This window comes from Carcharhinus amblyrhynchos, chromosome 9 (assembly GCF_965287045.1).
Source record: "Carcharhinus amblyrhynchos chromosome 9, sCarAmb.v2.hapA, whole genome shotgun sequence".
Taxonomy (NCBI): domain Eukaryota; kingdom Metazoa; phylum Chordata; class Chondrichthyes; order Carcharhiniformes; family Carcharhinidae; genus Carcharhinus; species Carcharhinus amblyrhynchos.
The window spans coordinates 96,597,062-96,619,304 of NC_137332.1; positions in this window are offsets into that span (position 1 = coordinate 96,597,062).

Below are 22,243 nucleotides of genomic sequence, written 5' to 3' on the forward strand. Positions count from 1 at the left end.
CTATACAGGGAAAGTGTGATCGTTCTAAAAGGTAGAAGGCATCAATTGAAAAACATTGTTGGCGCACATGACTAGGGCTAATACACCAGTGGAAATAATGTTCAGCTGTTTCATAAATGCACTAAGCCGGTAGCAGAGCGGAGAGTTCCATGACAAATTTAATAAAGGACAAGCTGTTCCTGTGATTTTGCATTATTGTGGGAAATAAAATAAAATTAATGCAGATCGTAGGAAACCAAAATGAAAAAAAAAACACAGAAGTGCTGAAAAAATTCACATGATATAATAGTATCCGGTAAAAAGAGGAATAGAGTTCTTGCTGCCAGAATCTGTTTCAAAAGCATGCTAGTGGAAAATCACTTAGTTCCAGATGTTCACGCTAGTCGATTGGATCCTTGAAGTAAATACAGTCACTCTCCCACTTCACTATCAAATCGAACTGAAACAGCCATTCCCCTTTGAAAACACTGTTCAGAAAAAAATGGAGGAGAGCGTTGAGACCTCAAATTTTAATGTCACTTTTTTGACTGATGAGGAACAAATGCCAGCACGTTAGCAAAATGTTTACCGCTTCTCCTTCTCAACGCCAGGATCCGGGTTCAATTCCATCCTCGAATGACTGTGCATATTTATTTTGCACCTTTGCTCCGTATCTGCGTATCTGGTTTCCTCTGAGTTCTCTGGTTTCCTCCCACAGTCCAACAGTTTGCAGGTTAGGTGGTTTGGCCACGTTAAATTGCCTCTTACCATCCCAAGATGTGTGGTTTGAGGGATTAGCAGAGTATATTCATGGGGTTGTGTGTATGCGACCTGCTTTGTCGTCGTTGTACGCTCAATGGGCTGAGTGGCGTCCCGCAGCGCAGATGACTTTCTATGATTCTATGAAATTAACTAAATGTACCCTGAAGTTTAAACACTTTGGATTCACTGGCTCAGCATAGATGATCAGACGTAGGGATGCCACAAGGGAAGTGAAACTTAAAATGCAAACGGCCAATTTTCCAGGGTGACTGAAGAAGGGAAAGGGTTAATGAATTTAATAAATTTTGTACCTAGCATATATCACAAACATAACCCTTCCTCATGGCTGTTCTCCCCAGACTTATACTCCTCCTGGCATAAATATAAATTATTTATTCATGTTTTCCGTGCTTGCTCATCTGTTTCATTGTTTAATTTTCATTTCCATAAAGACAGACAGTTAAATGTGAATGCTATTTTGAAGACATTGCAAACCCTACATGTTTGTATTAGCCAAACATAGTTAAACAACTGCAAATGGCAGAGTGGAATAATGGCTATTTGACAGGAAGACTCCTGCTGGGAACCTACGACCACACAGTTACTGCAATGAAGAAACTGCTGAAGCCGCAAGAAAAGTTAAGGGTCATGACTGTACCCATGACTGTGTCATGACTGAAGCTGCCAGACAAACTGCGGGTCCTGGCTGAAGCCAGGGCAGCGTTGTGACTGGAATCGGAAGTGTTGTGGGTCCTGACTGATACCAGATTTTGCACCATGACTGGTGCCAGGGTTCATGATGAATAAATACCCACACTTATTTGAGTTCAGGGAGAAGCCTGGCAAACCGCTGTTAGGTGCCAGATATCTCCCAAAAGCTTTTGTAATAAAATTACTGTACTTTGACTCACTAACAGTCTCAGAGGTGTCATTTTTATCTACAGCTATTTGGTGTTGAAACCCGGGATTCTGTTTGCAGACTTGGTTGAATGGCCACAACTGGGGCACCAAAATTTAGTACTGAACTTAATAGGGTGAGTCAAACTACAATGGGTGATCATCTGTGATGAGAGTCTGTAAGAGAGAGACTGTGAGAGTGAAAGACATCTGAACTGAACATATACAGACAAGGAGGCATTCGTATTTAATACCTCACCTTAGACTGTTTTTTTAAGGGATAGCCCCCCTGACGAAGGACAGGATTTTGAAGTGGGTGTGGAGACTGGAAGAAGATGCCTGGGTTGGGATGTTCAGACGTGAGTGAGAAAGAGACTATCTGATTGATTGCAAGAGTAGAAGGAAAAGCTGGCTTATTACTGAAAGCTTGACGGTGTAAGCTTACTAGTGTAAGCAAGAACACCATTGTTAGGTGCCAGGTCTCTCCAAAAAGCTTTTGTAATAAGACTCCTACATTTTGACTCACTAACAGCCTCAGAGGTGTCTTTTTACCCACAGCAGTGACATTTGCGACCTAAATAGATTTGTTCTGAAAGTCATCTATATCTGCAGAACAAATTGTTAGAAGTGCAGTTACTTGTGCACCCCCAATGTCGTTGATGGACATTCCAGCACAGTCTATTGGATGAAACATCAATAGACAACAACATTGATGTTCATTGCGACTTTTGTTGGCCGTTAGTTTAAGAATGGTAAATTTTGATAGTAGAGGCCTGCATATAATAATAGGGGCAAACATATATTTGGACAGGTGGAACGCAACTCCACCTCCAGGAAGTAGGAGACGGGGAATATTGTACAATGGCCGTTAAAACAAACCAAATCAAATTGGAGAGGATTCTGAGCTGAAATAAAGGGGTAAAATGGTCTGGGTGGATGAAATAAACTTCATTATAACAGAACTGATTAATTTCGTTGACTAACTTTACTACCTGGAAAGGGGAAGATAATACTTCAAAAATAATGAAACCACAAACAATAGTATTTAGCAGTGGATATGCAAATGTTAAAAAATGCGGGAAGAGAGGAGTGTCTTCCATACATTCAGAACAATATATTGTAAACAGTATTATGGCAGAGGATGAGACGGAAGATAAGTCCTTTTCAGATATTAACAGTGCCAGTTGGCACAACATTGGTGACAACAACAATCTCATTTACTACATGGGAAATCAATAAATTCTGTTAACGTAGAACCATTAACTTAATGCAACTTTGCAAATTTCCAAAACTGTAGTAATCGAAGTATGTTTTAAATGTCTTCCAAAATGCAAAGGTAAAAATTGTGTGTGGAATTTCGGGACGGCAATGTTGTTGTGAATTGTTAAATCGGATGAAATTAAAAATGGCGGGACTTCCACGGCCACACAATAGGAACCACGATTTAAAACTCGAAGTGCTGATGATGTGAGAATGACTGATAATACACAGGCACTATTTGACTAAAATTGAAACTGTGTAATTGGCAGCAGGACAGAGTCATAGAGTCAGAGTCACATATGTTTACAGCATAGAAACATGCCCTTCAGCCCAACTTATCCATGTCATTTTTTAAATCCCTAAGCTAATCCCAATTGCCCGCATTTGGCCCATATCCCTCTATACCCATCATACCCATGTAATTATCTCAATGTCCTTTAAAAGTTTAAATTGTTCCCGCATCTACTACCACTTCTGCTAGCTTGTTCCAGGCACTCACCGCCCTCTGTGTAAAAAAAAAATCCTCTCTGGACACTTTTGTATCTCTTCCCACTCACCTTAAACCTATGCCCTCTAGTTTTAGACTCCCCTACATTTGGGAAAAGATATTTATTACTTTGCCTATGCCCCTCATTATTTTATAGACCACTGTTAAGTCATTTTTCAGCCTCCTACGCTGCAGAGGAAAAATAAAAGTCCCAGTCTATTCAGTCTCTCCTTATAACTGAATCCATCAAGCCCCATACACTTTTTCTAGTTTAATAATATCCTTTCTATAATCGGGTGACCAAAATTGCACACAATATTCCAAGTGTGGCCTTACCAATGTCTTGTACAACTTCAACAAGCCGACCAAACTTCTGTATTCAATGCCCTGACAGATGAAACCAAACATGCCAAATGCCTTCTTCACCACTCTGTCCCCTTGCGACTCCACTTTCAAGGAGCTATCAACATCTACCCCGAGATCCCTTTGTTCAGTAACGCTCCCAAACACCCTACCATTAACTGAATAGTTCTTGCCCTGGTTCAATCTACCAAAATGCATCACATCACATTTGTCTAAATTAAACTCTATCTGCCATTCCTCAGCCCACTGGCCCAATTGATCAAGATCCCGTTGCAGTTGGAGATAACTCTTTTCATTGTCGACTATGCCACCAATCTGGGTGTCATCTGCAAACTTAGTAACCATGCCTCCTATATTCTCATCCAAGTCATTAATATAAATGATAAATAAGATTGGGCCCAACATTGATCCCTGAGGCACACCGCTGGTCACAGGCCTCAAGTTTGAAAAAAAAAACTCTCTACAATCATTCTCTGACTTCTGTCAAAAAGCCAATTTTGTGTCCATTTAAACACCTCGCCCTGAATCCTGTAATATTTAACTTCGAGATCATTGAAATCATCAGCAGTCAATATGGGAGATGAACAAGGAGTCCATTGTAATAGTGAAGACTGAAGATGAAAGAGAAAACATATGGGCAACAGTTCCGAGAGTAATTGAACTGAAGAACTGAAAAAAAATGTTATGACATCATCTTGAAAACTTCATTTTCAATTATGACACGGATATGGGCCGGAAATGTACCCTGAGACAGAATAAATAACATGTTTGCAAATACCCTGGTTCTGCTTCAGAGAGTGTCAAGGTGGATGGTAAGTTTTGATGGCTTAAGGGACCCATTTTATGGTGGGGATTGAAGAGACTGGAACACAATTTTATACATCTTAGTAGCTGGTGTTAGAATCTCAACCGTGTAGAACTGGCCATTCAGTCCATCGAGTCTGTATGACCGTGTGTCTGGGCATCACACCAAATGCTACCTCCGCAATCCCATGCATTTACTCTGGCTAATTTTCTAAGTCACACATCTTCAGACTCTAAGGTGCAATTTAACATAGCGAGTTCATCTGGCCTTTGGACTCTGGGTGGAAACTGGGGCATTCAGAGGAATCCCACTCACGCATGGGGAGAACAGGGAATCGCCACACAGACATTCGAGTGAGATGCTGATCATTTAGAGAACGGTGTTGATGAATAAATATGCCACAACCAATTCGACATTTTTAGACGATGCTTCGAAAGTAATCATGCAGATAAGAAAGATATGGTAGCCAATAATTGATTTTTTTGGACAATGTGTAGATAGATATGCAACAGCGGGAAAAGACCACATTTCTGCTGATAGTCTGACAAAAACGAACTGATAGCATTCCCAGTCATAAAGACAGTAGAGAAGCGCTGGAGGAAGATGGAATGATCACTCGTCGGGTAGTGGCATGCAGGTCAAAAAGGAGGAAGGATGTTAACCTACCTGCGTTGAATTAATTTTTCATAATGCACAAAACGATCTTTTGAGTGGAAAATAACACGGCGATCGATGGCTACAAAAATGAAATGATTGTCTATCCTATAAATCACCCTAAAATGGTACAACCATCAGAGGTAAATGTTTCCAGGAGCACCATCCCTCTGGTAAATGCCCTCACCACCGACTGTGTTTCAATTAAACCGCATTACGTGTGATGAATACATGTTCAAAAAACTATAAAGTCGACAGCAAATTCAATGTTTTGCACAACCAAAATGACTTACCAGGGACACCTACGAGGGCGAGAATCATGTAATATATTTTCTCTACAATTTGCAGTGTCTCACGCATTGTTTGCGAGAGTGATCTGTTGTTCCTATTGGAGATAAATCTCAGATTTGAATACTTAGCGAAGCATTCTCTGTCTTTAATTTATATCATGTGGGATATCCACAGGGAGATTATGATTGCACCATCATGAAAAAAAAAGATTATTTTCAACCAAGCAAATACACAATTCATGAACACCGAGTTAAGTCCCAGTCGTGAAGGATATGTTAATTTACTAGTCTGAAAGTCAATCTCAAAGGACTGACTCGCTGAAACCAGGTGAAGAAACTAACGAATTGAAAAATAGTAATTTTCAAAGCAATGACGGTCTATGTCCAAGTATCATTGGCTCCATTTTGCACTCATTTTTACAGTGATTTTCATCATTTTGCTGTGTTCATTTACTCACGAAAACGAATTTCATTTATTAGGTTCTTTATTTCGAAATCGTTCACCTGCTTTCTAAATGACGCCATTAAATGTTCATTGAAGATTAGGGTTTGTGTGTCTGGATCACAAAATTATGCGATTTCACAGCATGGAATACAAACGAATTGTTAAAATGTATTGAGCTCACAGTATCTGCTAAGCTAATTGAAGCTATTTATTTGACTTATTCATGTCGAATTTGCCATCCAAATTGATGGCATTGTTACACATTTCAGGTAATCGCAAATTAGCAATAAAACGAGCAAATGCAAGATGACAAGCTACATTTTGACAGTATACAGTTCCTCTAATTAGCATACCTCAAACTAGCACCGTTTCTCAAAACAATGGCATACCTCAAATCATGGGGATTTTCATAGAATCATAGAGCGATACAGCACCCTTCAGCCCATCGAGTCCACACTGACACATTAGCAACATCTGAACTCTCCCCTAATCCCATCTGCTAGCACTTGCCCCAGAGCCCTGAATATTATGATGTGTCAAGTGTTCATCCAGATACTTTTGCAAAGTTATGAGGAAACCCACATCTACCACCCACCCACGCAGCACATTCCAGACTTTCACCACATTTTGGGTAGAGAGGTTTTTCCCCACTTCCCCCCCTAAACCTCCTGTCACTCACCGTGAACCTACGTCCCTTGAGACATAAGGAGTAGCCATTAACTTGCAGCATATGCATGACATATGTAGTTCACCGCCTCTCGACATTGTGTCACTTCGCTCAACAAGATCAATACTACCTTTGAAATATTCATCGGCACTGGTTTTGTTTGCTGGAGTGCTCATGGTTACTTTACAGCCCAAGCATACAGCAATCTCAAAACCCTTGTTGTCTGCATATGATGAAATGTCACAAGCAAGCAGGAATTGTGGCATTGTATTGAAGTGAACCAGTACTTCACACTTTCACAAATCATTTACGACACCTTGTCTGCTATCTTACATTTTATTTTCCTGTCCCGTGATTGTTTCACAGACAGTAAACAATGCAAAGGCGTTAGTAATGTAGTTCAGTTATGAACAAATTTGCCATAAAAATGTCCCAATCCTGGAAAAAAAAGCCCTCAACTTTGAATTCGTTGTATGCCATGATTCCAAAATAATTTCGCTATTTCACATGTGTTATATTGGGACTTGCTCACGATAATGTGACACAACTACTTGATTGCCATCTGGAAGGTGTCGTGCTATAATGCCCTGACAAGCACAGCATGCGCTTGAAGAGGTTACAATGTCTCATGACTTCAGGATAAATATGGAAAAAGGAAACCTCTTACTTTGTTTTCCACATACCACCCTCCTTCGGATGGTGTATCAGTACTCTTCCGTGTTCAACAACAATTGAAGGACCCACTGAGGATGGCAAAGGGACAAAATGTACCCCGGGTGTGGAATTTCAATGTCCACAACGAAGGGTAACTGGGAAGCAGCAGTACTGACCAAGCTGGTGGGGCCCTGACGGATGAAACTGCAAGACTGGATCTGCAGCAGTTGGTAAAAGAACCATTAAGACCAAGAAACAAATACTTGATCTCATTCTTACCAATCTCCCGGCTGCTGATGCATCTGTCCATGACAGGATCGGCAAGAATGATCACCACACTCAATGTGGAGACGATGCACCACCTTCAAAGCTGGAATAATTCCCATCGTGTTGTATGGCAGTATCAGCGTGCAGAATTGGACAGACTTCGATCAGATCTATCACTCAAGGCTAGACATCCGCGAGGCGAAGTAGGCCAACAACAGCAGCAGAATTGTACTCCAGCACAATCTGCAACCGCTTAGTCCGGCATGCCCCCCCACCCCCGCAAACACACACTCACATTCAAGTTTTGCCATCAAGCTAGGAGATCGACCCTGGTTCAATGGACAGAGCAGAAGGGTACGTCAGGAGCTGCGCCAGGCATACATAAAAATGAGTTGTCAACTTGGTGAAGCTACCAAGCAGAACGACTTCCATGTCAAGCGGCATTAACTGCAAGTGGCAGGCAGAGCTAAGTGATTCCACAACCTATGAATCAGATCTAAGCTCAGCAGTCCTGCCATACCGAGTCGTGGACAATTACATAACTCACTGGAAGAGAAGAATCCCAACCATCATCGATGGAGAATCTCGGCCCATCAGTTCAAATTATAGATGAAATGTTTGTAACAACCTTCAGCCAGAAGTGTTGAATGGATGATCCAACTCAGCTTCCTGACATGTTCCCCAACACCTCAGCTGCCAATCTACAGCCAATTTCAGGCATGTGATCTGAAAATACAATTGGGAGTACTGGATACTGCAGAGCCAATGGGCCTGATAGCATTCTGGCAACCATACCGAAGACTTGTGCTGTGGAACATGCCGCGCCACTAGCCAAGGTCTTTCAGAACAGTTACGACACTGGCATCTGCCAGGAGATGTGGAAAATTGTCCAGATGTGTTCTGTACACCAAAAGCAGGACCAGCCCAAACCAACCATTCACGGCCAATTCAATCGACACTCGATCATCAGTAAAGTGATGGAAGGGGATCGTCATCAATGCGATCAAGCAGCACCTGCTCAGCGAAATCCTGCTCAGTAACATAAGATTGAGTTTCGCCAGAATCACTGAGCTCCTGACCTCGTTGCAGTCTTGGTTCAAACATGCACAAAAGAGGTGAATTCCAGAGGTGTGTTATGAGTGAGAGCCCTTGACATCAAGACCACATTCGACCGAGTGTCGCATCAAGGAGCCCTACAAACTGGAATCAATGTGTATGAGGGGGTCCTCTGGTTTGAGTCATACTTGGCACATGGGAAGATGGTTGTGACTGTGGAGGGTCACTCATCTCATCTCCAGCATAGTTCTGCAGCAGTCTCTCAGGCTCGTGCCCTAGGCCCAGCCATATTCAGCTGCCACATCAGTGACTTCCTTCCGTCATAAGCTCAGAAGTGGGGATGTCCGCCTATCATTGCACAATGTTCTGCACCATTGGCGACTCCTCAGACACTAAACCAGGCCTTGTTCAAATGCAACAAGACCGAGACAATATCTAGGCTTCGCTGACAAGTGGTAAGTAATGTTCGTGCCAAACAAATGCTAGGCAATGACCATCACCGATATGAGACAATCTAACCATCCCCCTTGACATTCAATGGTGTTACTGTCACTGACTCTCCCACTGTCAAACTGTTTGGGGTTACCATTGACCAGAAATTCAGCTGGACTCGACACATCAAAACAATGGCTAGAAGTGCAGTTCAGAGGCAAGGAATATTGTGGCGAATAACATAACTCCTTACTCCCCAGCGCGTATCCATTATCTACAAGGCAAAGTCGAGAATGTGATGGAATTGCCCTCACTTTCCTGGATGGCTGCAGGCGCATTGGCAATCAAGTAATTTGGGACTATCCAGGACTAAGATGCCTGCTTGATTGGCACTAAATCCAGAAATATCCATTCCCTCCACCTCAGGTACTCAATAGCAGCAGTGCGGACTATCAAGAAGATACCCACGAGAAATTCACCAAACATCCGTAGGCAACATTGTCAAAACCCACAATCACTTCGATCTAGAAGGATAAACTCAGGTGATACCGGGGAATACGACAACTTGCTATGTTTCTTTCAAGCTTACTCACCATCGTAGCTTCGAAATATATCATCATTCCTTCACGGTCACTAATTTATGATCCTGGGATTCTCTCCTGAACGGTATTGTAGCTCAAATCACATCACATAGACTTCAGCGATTCAACAAGGAGGCTTAGCACCACCCTCTCAAGGGCAACTAGGAATGCCAAAAAGTGCTGGCTGCCCAGCGACGCCCATGTCCCGGGAATGAATATATATGTATATTCTAAATTTCTTCCAAATCTTATAAAGAGATCAATCCGTTGACAACATCCCAGTTAAGGTTTGTGTTCTCTTACCACGATCTCCGATAATGACAACTCCTCCACGATTAACCTCAATGCCGCTGACCCGCAAAGCTATGTTTCTGTTCACAGACTCCTGTAATAAGAATTTTATCCTGATGACACTGTGTACCATGCCTGCTATCTTCATAATTTCCTTTATTAATATCCAGCACCTCGTCTCCGAAACAACTAGTTCACTCTGAAACTTGCTAAATAATTCTTGTTATGGCCGCTTATCCCCAAGGGGTCTCACACTACGAGGTTGGCAATGATTTCCTTCTCATTTCACATTATCCAGTCAAAGTTGGCCTGTTCTCGAATTGAGTCTTCCACATTTTGGTCAGTAAAATCATTCCATATACTCTTCAGAAATTCCTCCTCTACGGCATTTTGGCTAATTGGATTTGCCTAATCAATGTGCAAATTAAAATCACCCATGGTCTCCTATACTCCCCGATGACATGCATCTTTATTTCTGTTTAATTCCATTCCCATCATCACCAATGCAGTTTGGGGGTCTTCACATGACACACACTTTTTTTGCCCCTTGGAGTTTCTCAACTCTAACCATGCAGATCCCCATTGTCAGAACCAATATCCTTTCTCGCTATTTCGCTAAATTCCTCCTTAAACAACAATGCCGCTCCACTGCCTTTTCATTTATGTTCGTCCTTCCTAAATACTGTATAGCCTGGGACATTCAGTTCCCATCCCTGGTCACGCTGCAGCCATGTCTCCGTAATTCCAATTATGTCAAATTCGTTTACATCTCTCTGTGAAATTAGTCCATCCACTTCATTGCAAATAATCTATGCATTTTACTGCAAATCCTCCACTCATTAAGGCTTGGAGCCTTTAAGCTTATCTTTTGAACATTGTTTGTCTCGCCCCATATTTTTCTTTATCGTCCTGATTGAGCTTTTATTTCCCCCTTGGTGTATCTTTCTACCACTTTTTAAATTCCCTTTTCTACCTTAAGTTTTGGACCTTGCTCCTTCCCTCTATGACTCCTTACTTAGGCTCCCTTCCCCTTGGCATATGAATTTACATCCTCCGCAGCCGCTTTAGCAAGCATTTCCCCGAGGACATCAGATCCAGTCCTGTCCAGTTGTAGACTGTCCAGTTTGTACTGTACCACCTCCCCCAGAACCTGTCCCAACGTCCCACGATTCTGAAACCATCTCCTTGACTCCCCCTGTTCTATCACGCGTTCATCTGATACACCCCGTCATTCCTACTCAGACTACCATCCGGCACTGGTAGATCACTACATTTGAGATCACTACATTTGAGGTCCGAATTCTTAACTTTCTTCCTAGTTCGTTGTTTTGCTTTTAGGACCGCATCCTTTTTTTGTTTATCTATTTCATGTGTACGACGTGCAACACGATCAATGGCTGGTCCCTTAGAACGTTGGACCCTTAGAGGATGAGAACGTTGAACGTTGGACCCTTAGAGGATGAGAAGGGGGATTTAGTGATAGGGGATGGGGAAATGGCTGAGGTCTTGAATAACTTTTTTGTTTCAGTCTTCACGGAGGAGGACGTGAATAAATTGCCGGGTGATAGAGATGGAAAGGTGGTAGGACAGGAGGATCTCAATGACATTACTGTTACTAGAGAGGCGGTGCTCGGCAGACTGCAGGGGCTGATTGTGGACAAGTCCCCAGGACCGGATGGAATGCATCCGGGGGTTCTGAAAGAAGTGGCGGAGGTGATAGTGGATGCCTTGGTGGTTATTTTCCAAACATCGCTGGATTCCGGGGAAGTGCCGGAGGATTGGAAAACGGCTAATGTTACGCCGTTGTTTAAGAAGGGTGTCAGGCAAAAGGCGGGGAATTATAGGCCGGTTAGTATAACGTCTGTTGTAGGTAAAATGTTAGAATCCGTCATCAAGGAGGAAATAGCGAGGCATCTTGAGGGAAATTGCTTGATAGAGCAGGCGCAGCACGGTTTCGTTAAGGGGAAGTCGTGTCTGACAAATTTGCTGGAGTTCTATGAGGATGTGTCTAGGGCGGTGGATAGAGGAGAGCCGGTGGATGTGGTCTTTCTTGATTTTCAGAAGGCGTTTGACAAGGTACCTCACAAGAGGTTATTGCAGAAGGTCAGGGGACATGGAGTTGGGGACATGGAGTTGGGGGCACGGTGTTAGCGTGGATAAAGGATTGGTTGTCAAATAGGAGGCAGAGAGTGGGGGTCAATGGGTGCTATTCGGATTGGCGGTTGGTGACTAGTGGAGTGCCCCAGGGGTCGGTGCTGGGGCCTCAGCTATTTACCATTCATATAGATGATCTGGAGGAAAAAAACGAGTGTATGGTCTCGAAATTTGCTGATGACACCAACATTGGTGGAACGGCAAATTGCGCGGAGGGTGTGGAGAGTCTACAAAAGGATCAAGATAGGCTGGGCGAATGGGCAAAGAATTGGCAAATGGAATTTAATGTTGGCAAGTGCGAGGTGGTCCACTTTGGTAGGAATATTGGTAGGAAGGACTATTACTTACGTGGCGAAAAACTGCAGCAGGCGACGGTGCAGAGGGACCTCGGGGTCCTTGTGCATGAGTCGCAAAAACCCAGCTTGCAGGTGCAGCAGGTGGTCAGGAAGGTGAATGGGATACTGGCCTTCATAGCGAGGGGGATTGAATATAAAAGTAGGGAGGTCTTGCTGCGGCTATATAGGGCATTGGTGAGGCCGCAGCTGGAGTACTGTGTGCAGTTTTGGGCGCCGTACTTACGCAAAGATATTTTGGCCTTGGAGGGAGTGCAGAGGAGGTTTACTAGGCTGATGCCGGAGTTGAGGGGGTTGAGCTATGAGGAGAGGTTGAATAAACTAGGCTTATACTCGTTAGAGTTTAGAAGAATGAGGAGAGATCTCATTGAGACGTATAAGATGATGAATGGGATGGATAGGATAGAGGTGGAGAGACTCTTCCAGCTCAGAAAGGACAGTAGGACTAGGGGGCACAGCCTCAAGATAAAGGGGGGGGGGGGGGGGGTGCGGTTTAGAACGGAGTTGAGGAAGAACTTCTTCACTCAAAGGGTGGTGAATCTCTGGAATTCTCTGCCCGTTGAAGCGGTCGAGGCTACCTTGCTAAATATTTTTAAGACGCGGGTTGACGGGTTTTTGATAAGAGAGGGGATTAAGGGTTATGGGGAAAGGGCGGGAGTGTGGAACTGAGCCACGACAGATCAGCCATGATCTTATTGAATGGCGGGGCAGGCTCGAAGGGCTAGATGGCTTACTCCTGCTCCCATTTCTTATGTTCTTATGTTCTTATGGTCAGCCTTCTTCTCCAGAGTGTCCTCTACCCACTCTGAGATATCCATGGCCCAAGCACCAGGGAGGCAACATACTATCCTGGAGTCTCGTTTGTGGCCACGAAAACGCCGGTGCATTATACTTACAAACTTCCCTATAATGATTGCAGGAACGTAGTTTTTACCTCTCCTTTCTGCAACAGAATCATTCGTGGTGCAACGAATTTCTTTGCTGCTGCTTTCCCCTGAAGGGTCATTCCCCTCAGCTATATGCAAAACGGTATGTCTGCTCTGCTGAGGAATGGTCATGGGGGATCCAGCATTTCCTGTCTTTCTTCATGCTCTGTCTGGTGGTCACCAATTCCCTTCCTGCCTGCGGAGTCCACGCCTATGGGTGGCCAACTGTCTATATGTGCTCTCCATGACCCTCTGCCTCGCGGATGCCACAGCCTCCACAGCCACTGCCGCAGCACTGAACCTCGAGCTCCCAGGAGCTGTTTCTGGAGACACTTTCTGCAGACATGTAACCCGGGAGACTGGAACTGTCCCCAGCTTACCACATGGAGCAAGGGAAGAAAACCATGTCTTGGAGCTCTCCTGTCATATCTTACCGCTTTCAAACCACACTTCTGAAAGATTTCTCTCAGATTATATCCAATTTCCGAGGGTCCTTATTTCCTGCTCTTCGTTACCACCGAGTATAAACCTCACAATCTATAAACCTCAGAAACTGTCTCTGAGACTACTTGTGCTACAGTTTATAAAATACTTATTGCTCCTTTCTACTTACCAATCAGTTCTTTCTCTTGTGTCTTCTACTGCTGCAGCAGGAAAAAAAATCTTTACTTTTACTCTACACAACGCCTTTTTTTTGGGTTAGTGGAAGAGTGAAACACTATTTGTGTATTTCCTGCTCAACCACTCCTTGACAGCAGATCTTGTGCTTCCCACTTCTTAGTAAATGTTGCTGAGCCGAATTTTCCCAGAGTGCTGCAGTGAAGGCCCCCTGCCACTTCTACTGGATGCTCTTCCTTCTGTTTGTTACTGGAGGTTTCTTCCACGTCCCACTTCTTAGTAAATGTTGCTTCGGCAATTTCTTCCAGAATGAGGAAAGAACTACAAAGAGTTGTGGAAGTAGCCCAGTCCCTCATGCAAACCAGCTTCTCCTCCGCTGACTCCGTTCACACTTCCTCCTGCCTCAGAAAAACATAATCATGGACCCATGCCTCTCGGTCCAACCATCACTCACCATCTTCGAAGGGGGAAATTGTACAAACTTCTCAAAATATGTACCAATGGACTGAAAATCATTTTGTTCTTTGCTGCCATTAGACATTAAAATGGGCCTACCATATCTTCCTCTGCAACTGGACCATTTCATTTCCTTCTCCGTTATGCACTCTATGAACGGTATGCTTTGTCTGTACAGAGTGCAAAAATCATTACATTCATTGTATCCCAATACATATGGCAATAATAAATTAAGTCAAATCAAATCAAATTGTAATATTCGAAGCGTGAGGATCCTGAGTGTAACTCATTTTCAACATTTCAACTGCTTTACTTACTTCAGCTATCCATCTGCTCAATAAGCTTTTTTTTCTCTTTCTTCTTGCATTCAATGTTCCGTATTAAATCATGAATTCTCTTTCACAGTGAACAGGTTCTTTTGGAATGGCCTGCATCCCCGATCGATCAGGTCCAAGGGATTGACAGATATGGTGGATTAATTAAATAACATGAGCTCATTCTGTTTTGTTACAACTTTTCTATTCGATTAACAAAATGGAAGAAAATGAAAGAGAAACACGTCCCAACAAAAATAGTGGACGTGTTTATCAGTAGAATTAGGAGCAGCTGATCAGATGTCTGTGCTGTCTGCCTGTTTCTGGTGTTGACAACGAAACGTCACATTGAAACGCTAACAGTGGCCGACTAGAAGCTTGTTATTGTGGTTACATTATGCTAGAAACATCGGACATGCTTGCGAATGACTTACTGAAAAAAAATGGTTAATGAGTTTAGTGGCAAGTACAAGGGGCAAAATGCATTTGTTTTTGGGAGCCACTGACTTAGTACGAACTGGAGTGTGTGTGAAACGACTTGGACACGGGCGACATGGTGCCACAGTAGTTAGCATTGCTGCCTCATAGCTTAAGGGGCACGTGTTTGACTCCTTCCTTGAGTTTTGTATGTGCAGTGCCTGCTCGTTCTCCCCCTGCCTTCATGGGATTCCTCAGGGTGTTCCAGTTTCCTCCCACAATCCAAAAGACGTGTTGTTTGGTGGAGTAGTCATGACAATTTCAACCTCAGTGTACCTAGACAGGCGACTAGAGGAATTTTCAAAGTAACTTCATTTCAGTGTTAAGGTAAGCGTATTTGTGACAGTAATAAGTGCAGACTAAAAAAAAACACACGATTGTGGCACTGTCAACCGTGATGGGGATAAGAGGGTGAAGGGTGTGTTGGAATAACTTCGTTCGAGGAAACATTGAAGATGAGTCGTTTGTAAGGTTGCATCACGAAAACAGTTGTGCTGAAGTTGTAGAAACTGAGAGAATATAATTAACACCCTGCAGGAGGCCCCGCATGGATAAGCGCATATTAGACTGGACATGAGTTATTCTGAACATTAGTAGCGGGAGCCAAGAGACAAAGAAAGGCTCCAAGATGCTGGTATGGAGATAACAAAACAACTCATTCATGATCTAAGTGAATGTTGCAGCTGGCTCGACGGATTGAGATATCCACGTCTGTTCTCATGTCCTATGTTTTCTTCTTCTTTAGAATTTGAAGGGGATTCGTAGAAAAGGGCCAGGTATCGTTTGAGTGCGAGCTCGACAGTGAAAATAAGTCAATGGTCCATAATTTCTAATCTCCGGCCGAAAATGTGTGCACCGTTAGAAATAAAATGAAATGCATGGTTCCGTTTCCTGAGCAGCTCTTCCTAAAGAGCCGATGGATGCAGCAGCTCTCGACCCTCAACGCAGTTATCTGACCAGGCCCCAGCGCATCGCAATGCATTGCTAACCACGCCCCTTTGTGACGCAACAAACCGGCCAACCACCATTGAGGTTCATGTTCCAACAGGCAACTTTGCATTGAAGACGAAACCTTGCTCTTATAAAAAAGTTATGTATTAGTATTTATTTATTTATTTCTCTTTATTTTAAGAAGTTAGCTCTACAGTTGTGGTCGCACCCACAATTTCTGAATTTGTTTCAATTATTGGCCATGAGTATTGATTAACATGTCTGAACAAATGTTTTATTTGTTTCAAATTTATAAACGTGCTATTTGGGATCACAGGATCATATAAGTGAACTTTCCTGTCCCACCCATGATGGAAATCGCTGTGGATGAGGGGCAGATAATAGAAGCGTGCATTGACTTTGGGCGAGTTCTTCAAGTTTCGGAGCGAACACGGCTGCAAAATCCCACCCATCGCGCCCCTACAGTGTAGAAGGAGGTTGTTCGGCTCATCGGTCCAGCATCAGCAACAATTCCACGTGGTCCTATCCCCATAATCGCATGAATTTGCGTTGCTAATCCCCCTGACACTATGGGGCAATTTACCACATTCAGTCAAGCTAACGTGCACATCTTTGGTTTGTGGGAGAAAACAGGAGCACGCGGAGGAAATCTACACACAAAACATGGAGAATGCGCAAATTCCACACAGGCAATCATCCAAGGCCAGAATTTTACCTGGGCCCCTCGACTTGTGAGGCTGCTGTACTCACCACTGTGCCACAGTGTCACCTTAAATCCCCATAGTGTAATTGTTTAACTTTTTAATAGATTTGGCATGCTTATAAGCGTTTCTGTGTTTTAGTTTCGAATATGGTCAGAACTTCTTGAACTATGATTTAGATACGTGCATGAGACCAATCAAAGGGAAGTTCAGGTTTTGGGCCTTGAAAATTCTAGACGTGTTTATCGTTGGATTTATTCTGGCTTGCTTTCTTTCTTTATAATTCTCATATTTAAGTGTTTCAGCAAAAAAAAACACATTTAACTGCTGGTTTTGTTTAGTTCAAGCATCAGTAGAATATTGAAGTTTAAGGCAAAATATTTACTAGCAAAAATAAAGTTATTAAAACAAATTTTTGATACCATATCAGTATGTCAATATTTAACCAAACAAAATACTTCAGTTTCTGGACTGATATCTTTAAATGCTTCATCAGTTAAAGTTTTCTTTTACAAAATATATTTCTTTGAGAACAATCAATAATCTAACTACATATTAACACAAACATTTTGTTGTCTCTAAACAAGGTGGGGAAGTGAATGTGAGGAGAGCTACAGGGGAAAAGGCGAAAGAGGGGGAGGGGATGGAGAATGGGGGTAGGGGGAATGGGGGAGGGTAAATAATGAGAGAAGGAGGAAGAGGGAGGGCAAGAGGAGAAGGAGGGTTTGGTTTCACATGTAGCGTGACTCTTCCATGTCTTCATCAAAGTCTCAAAAATAATTTCAGTTAAGAACCAGGTGAAAAAATGCAATGTTCAAGTAATGGAAGAACATGACTCCAGATTTTCAAGCTGCATTGGATTCTGTAATGCCTAGTTCACATCAATTTACAGCAGACTTGCTTATGCCATCTGCAGTGATATGATTTCCTAAAGTGTTTGAACTAGCTGAGATACACATGGATCAACGTTGCATCAGGGAAAATGTTAACACATATTTTAAGAAACTGCTTAAAACATTTTGCAAAATCCAAATGTTGAAGTTCATTCTAGACAGTAATATCCACTTTGTTATATATGGACGAACTTTTTTTTTAACGGAACTAGTTGTAATGACAAAGATGGAAAAAAAATCACATTCTTTCAGTTTCTGTGCTTTACTTAAATGTTGAACAACTTTTTGAAACATGAACACAAAAATAACGAACCCCAATAATGCCTGGTGCCCTGTGCGTAACAGCTAGGCCAATAAATAAATGTGCAAATGAATAAGAGGAAAACTCTCCTAACAATAGCGTGGTGGTTTCAGCACAATTGCAGTTTAGCTCTTTAGGACCATTAGCTTTCAGATCCTGGATCGGAAATTTAAAATTTCTGTTTCAGTGGATATACACCAGCAATTTCGTGATGTCGAACGCGTATGCCTGCCGTTTACTGACGTTACTGGAGGTTTTCTTGATCCAATAAGTTTTTTTTCGAGCCGGAAGTTATGCTCTAATGTTATTTTTCAGTTCATGCCAGGAGCAGTGGACAACACCAGTCCAATCGTTAACACACACTACAATTCCTTGCAAATGCAAAGCATGCAATGCCTGTTATTACCAATCCCTTCTTCACTACAAGACGGCCATCGATTTACATTAACTTTTGAATTTTGTTTCTACCGTATTTACTCTGTACGCTTTAAGGAACACACCCTTTCATTGGCCAATCATGATATCGAGGTCGGCTTGATTGTCATTCGCATTCGACATCGAATCTTCACTCTTACTTTTCTGCCTTTGGCCTTGCACAATATTTCAGTGAACTCATGCCAAGCTTTTGGAACAACACCGTTTTCGTTTTCGTTTTGTTTTGCTCTACACTTGTCAGCCTTCTGGACTCAGAGTCAAGCAAATCAAAATTTGGTCATGAGAACAGTCTTAATTGTATCGTGTGAACTGCATTTTATTTTCCTGTTTGACGTTCTTATTTTTGTGTCTTCCTAAGGCATTTGGATGCTATTCATTCAGCTGTTTGCGTCGCAATTGAAAATACTTTGTTTTATCTATACAAAGCAACAATGAGTTTCACAGTTTAACCATCAAAAAATCTCTGCTGCATTCAACTTATTATAACTTTACTTTTTCTTCCTGCTTCCTCCTACTTAATAAATCTTACTTTTGCATATTTGTTCAGGTCCGAGGAAAGGTCACTCTTTCTGAATTAATAACCCTGCTTCACTCCGTAAATGCGGCCTGAACTCACAATTTCTCTTGCGTTTGTCTTGTTATTTCATTTCTTCTAAATGTAACAGTCGACAACTTGCCAGAAGGAAAATGGTGTGTGTGTGTGTGTGTGTGTGTGTGGGGGGGGGGGGGGGGGGGCGGCGGCGGGGGCGGTGGTTAGCAAACACATTGTCCTTTACTTTTGTGAAAAAATGGTCTAAATGTCTAATCTTTTATCTCCGGTCATAAGGATTTCGGGCGAATTTGAATTTCACAATGATTTGCCATCACTTGTCTCTAATTATGCAGCTCTAACCAGTTAAGCTTGATTATTCATAACTTTCCTCCCCAGATTTGAGGACAGGAAAACTGGGGAGTTCTTTGTTTTTTTTTTCTGGTCCCTCCATCTTAATACATCTTGCTTTTATATTTTTATTTAGTTCGAGGGAAGGTCACTCGCCCTGAAACGTTACCCCGGTTGTTCTCCCCAGTTGCGGCCTGAACTTACAAATTAATCCTGATGTTGTGAAATATGATCAGTGAATTTACAAAAAATCAAACTAATGATCTAACAACACTTCTCAATCAGTTACACGTAGACAATAAGCACTATGTAGTACGCTGAAAATACTTTTTACTGCGACGTATGAGCCCGCTGGAATGCCATTGACCTTGATAATCTTTTGATGTAGAAAACGTGAAGGTCATTTGCTGCATTGAAGCAAATATGTGCTCAAAACTTCTAACAATGCTGAAAATCTGAAATAAAGATAAGGAAGTAAAAAATCAGCAATTGCAGCAACAATTGTGGAGAGCTGAGTTTAATGATTTACGTTCTGTGACAAGGAGCTGTAATTACATTTGAGTACGTACCAATTGGTTCAATCAGGTTCATGCACAGTTAGGCAATGTAATTAGTGGTCAGGCCTCTCGATCTTCTTGTAGCAATTATCGGGAGGATAACTTACTAATCATTGTTAAAGTTGCATGCTGAGCAGAAAATTCTACGGTCACAAATTAATTTACCAGCTGAACAAAACAGTTATTGTACTGGTGATGCGAATTATTTTTTTCCATAGATGGTTGAAGGAAAATAAACAATCAGTCTAAATGTAACTAATTGAAAATAAATTAGTGTACTTGTTGTTTACAGTGTCTGAGACCTGTCATTGCTGCTACCATGTAATATCCGAAATAGAATAATATTTGTAATGGAGAGATGCAGTCTGCAAATATTAGTGGTAAAGCATATCTTTTCTCGATAAATTGTTCTTACATATTTTGTATACAATTTAATTGTAAGATCGTTCTTTTGAATTTCTCCTCGCCACACCTGAATTTCACGTTAATGGTAAAGCACTGCTAGTCTGTTTGTTCAGTTTACTGTGCCTAATTCCAAGGGTGTCTAATTTAATTACTTCCCTTGAGACATTGCTTAGGTATACATTAACGCTCACTTTGAAATCAGTTCGGCAGCTTGCCTATCAATCCAACAGATAACATTAACTACTGAATGAAATGGGGCGACCACTTATAGCTGCAATAGAAGACGTTTACTATCCGATTCTTGCAATCGTTGGGGTTCCTGGTACGTTCCTATGAACAGTTAATATTCATATGGTAAATATTCAATTTCATCTGTGCTCTGCCTGACTGTTTAATGATCACAAATATTTGTTGCACATATTCGATATTGAGAAAATATTTGCATTAATTCAATAGTGGCAGCTAGGTGGAATTCCCAATTTTTTGAATTCACCAGACAGACATAAGTTATGATCTCCAAAGACAATTTGGAAGTCAGTACCTCCACTAATCATTGTGTTCCTTGTGTTCAGACCCGAAATGTGCAAGCAATATACTCAAGTAAACATGATGTCAGCAACCTATGACTAGTTTAACTTTTGAATTGCTTATGGATGAGACATGCTGTAAAACAAACCTGTTAGGCATGCAAAGAAAGAAAATGATTTATAGAATCTAAACATACACTTCAAAGAAGATAAGGAAAATGAATAGTTCCAGAAAAAAATAATAGAAACAAAAGAACGTTTGAGCCAGTTTAATCAGACATTTAACATTTGAAATATCGTTTGAATAGGTTAACATGAGGAACATTATATTGTGATGTGAATTGTATTCACCTGGAATATCAAATTCAAACTTAGAACTTTGCAATTTTTACCACAGTGTGCCTTTCAGAGGTAAAATTTATGTTTTGAATTCATTGTCTAAGTGTGAGTAAACACCAGCAAGAGGCGGTGAACATTCTTTAATTAGGTGCGCCTCAAATATGTGTACAAATAAAGTACATTCAAACAGGCTGACTACCCAACAGAAAGTTTTTGGAACTTGTGTTCAAGAGACAACAACTTTCGTAAATTTATTCTTTTTTGTTGCAGCCAATTTATTGACGATACTCGTTCTCACTCGGGGAAAGTGTGGTCTTTCCAGTTGCATCACTCGCTATCTCATGGCCATGGCGGCAGCCGATTTATTGGTCCTGGTTTTCAATATAATACTCTATGAGCTTAATGACATGTATTTCCCCAATTCATTCCTTAACTACACTGTCGTCTGCAGCTGGAAACATATACTTGGTTTTGCAGCTATTGATTGTTCTGTCTGGTTCACTGTGTCTTTCACTTTTGATCGATTTGTGGCCATTTGTTGCCAGAAACTCAGAGCGAAATATTGCAATGAAACTGTGGCCACCACTATAATATCAATAGTATGTCTGCTGAGTATTTTAGAAAATGTGCCCGTTTTCTTTGTGTTTCGACCTGGGAAAATAGTTAACGATGTATCTTGGTACTGTAGCTTAAAAACACATTTCTATACAGTACAAGGATGGGTAGCATATTCCTGGATGGATAGCATTTTAACCCCATTCGCTCCGTTCTTTCTGATTTTAATGTTTAATGCTTTCACTATTCGACATATTTTAATGGCGAGTAAAATCCGCAAGACTCTGCGGAGCACAAACATGTGCGGAAACCACAACGACACAGAAGAGCAGAATCGCAGAAAATCCATAATATTACTAGTTGCCATTTCTGCAAGTTTTATACTGCTTTGGATGCTAGCGACCATACATTATATATGTGTAAAAGTCACCGAAGCCCAGCATTTTTATAACGACTACAGTCATCCTCTAGTCATCATGCAACAGGCTGGGTATATGCTGCAACTTCTCAG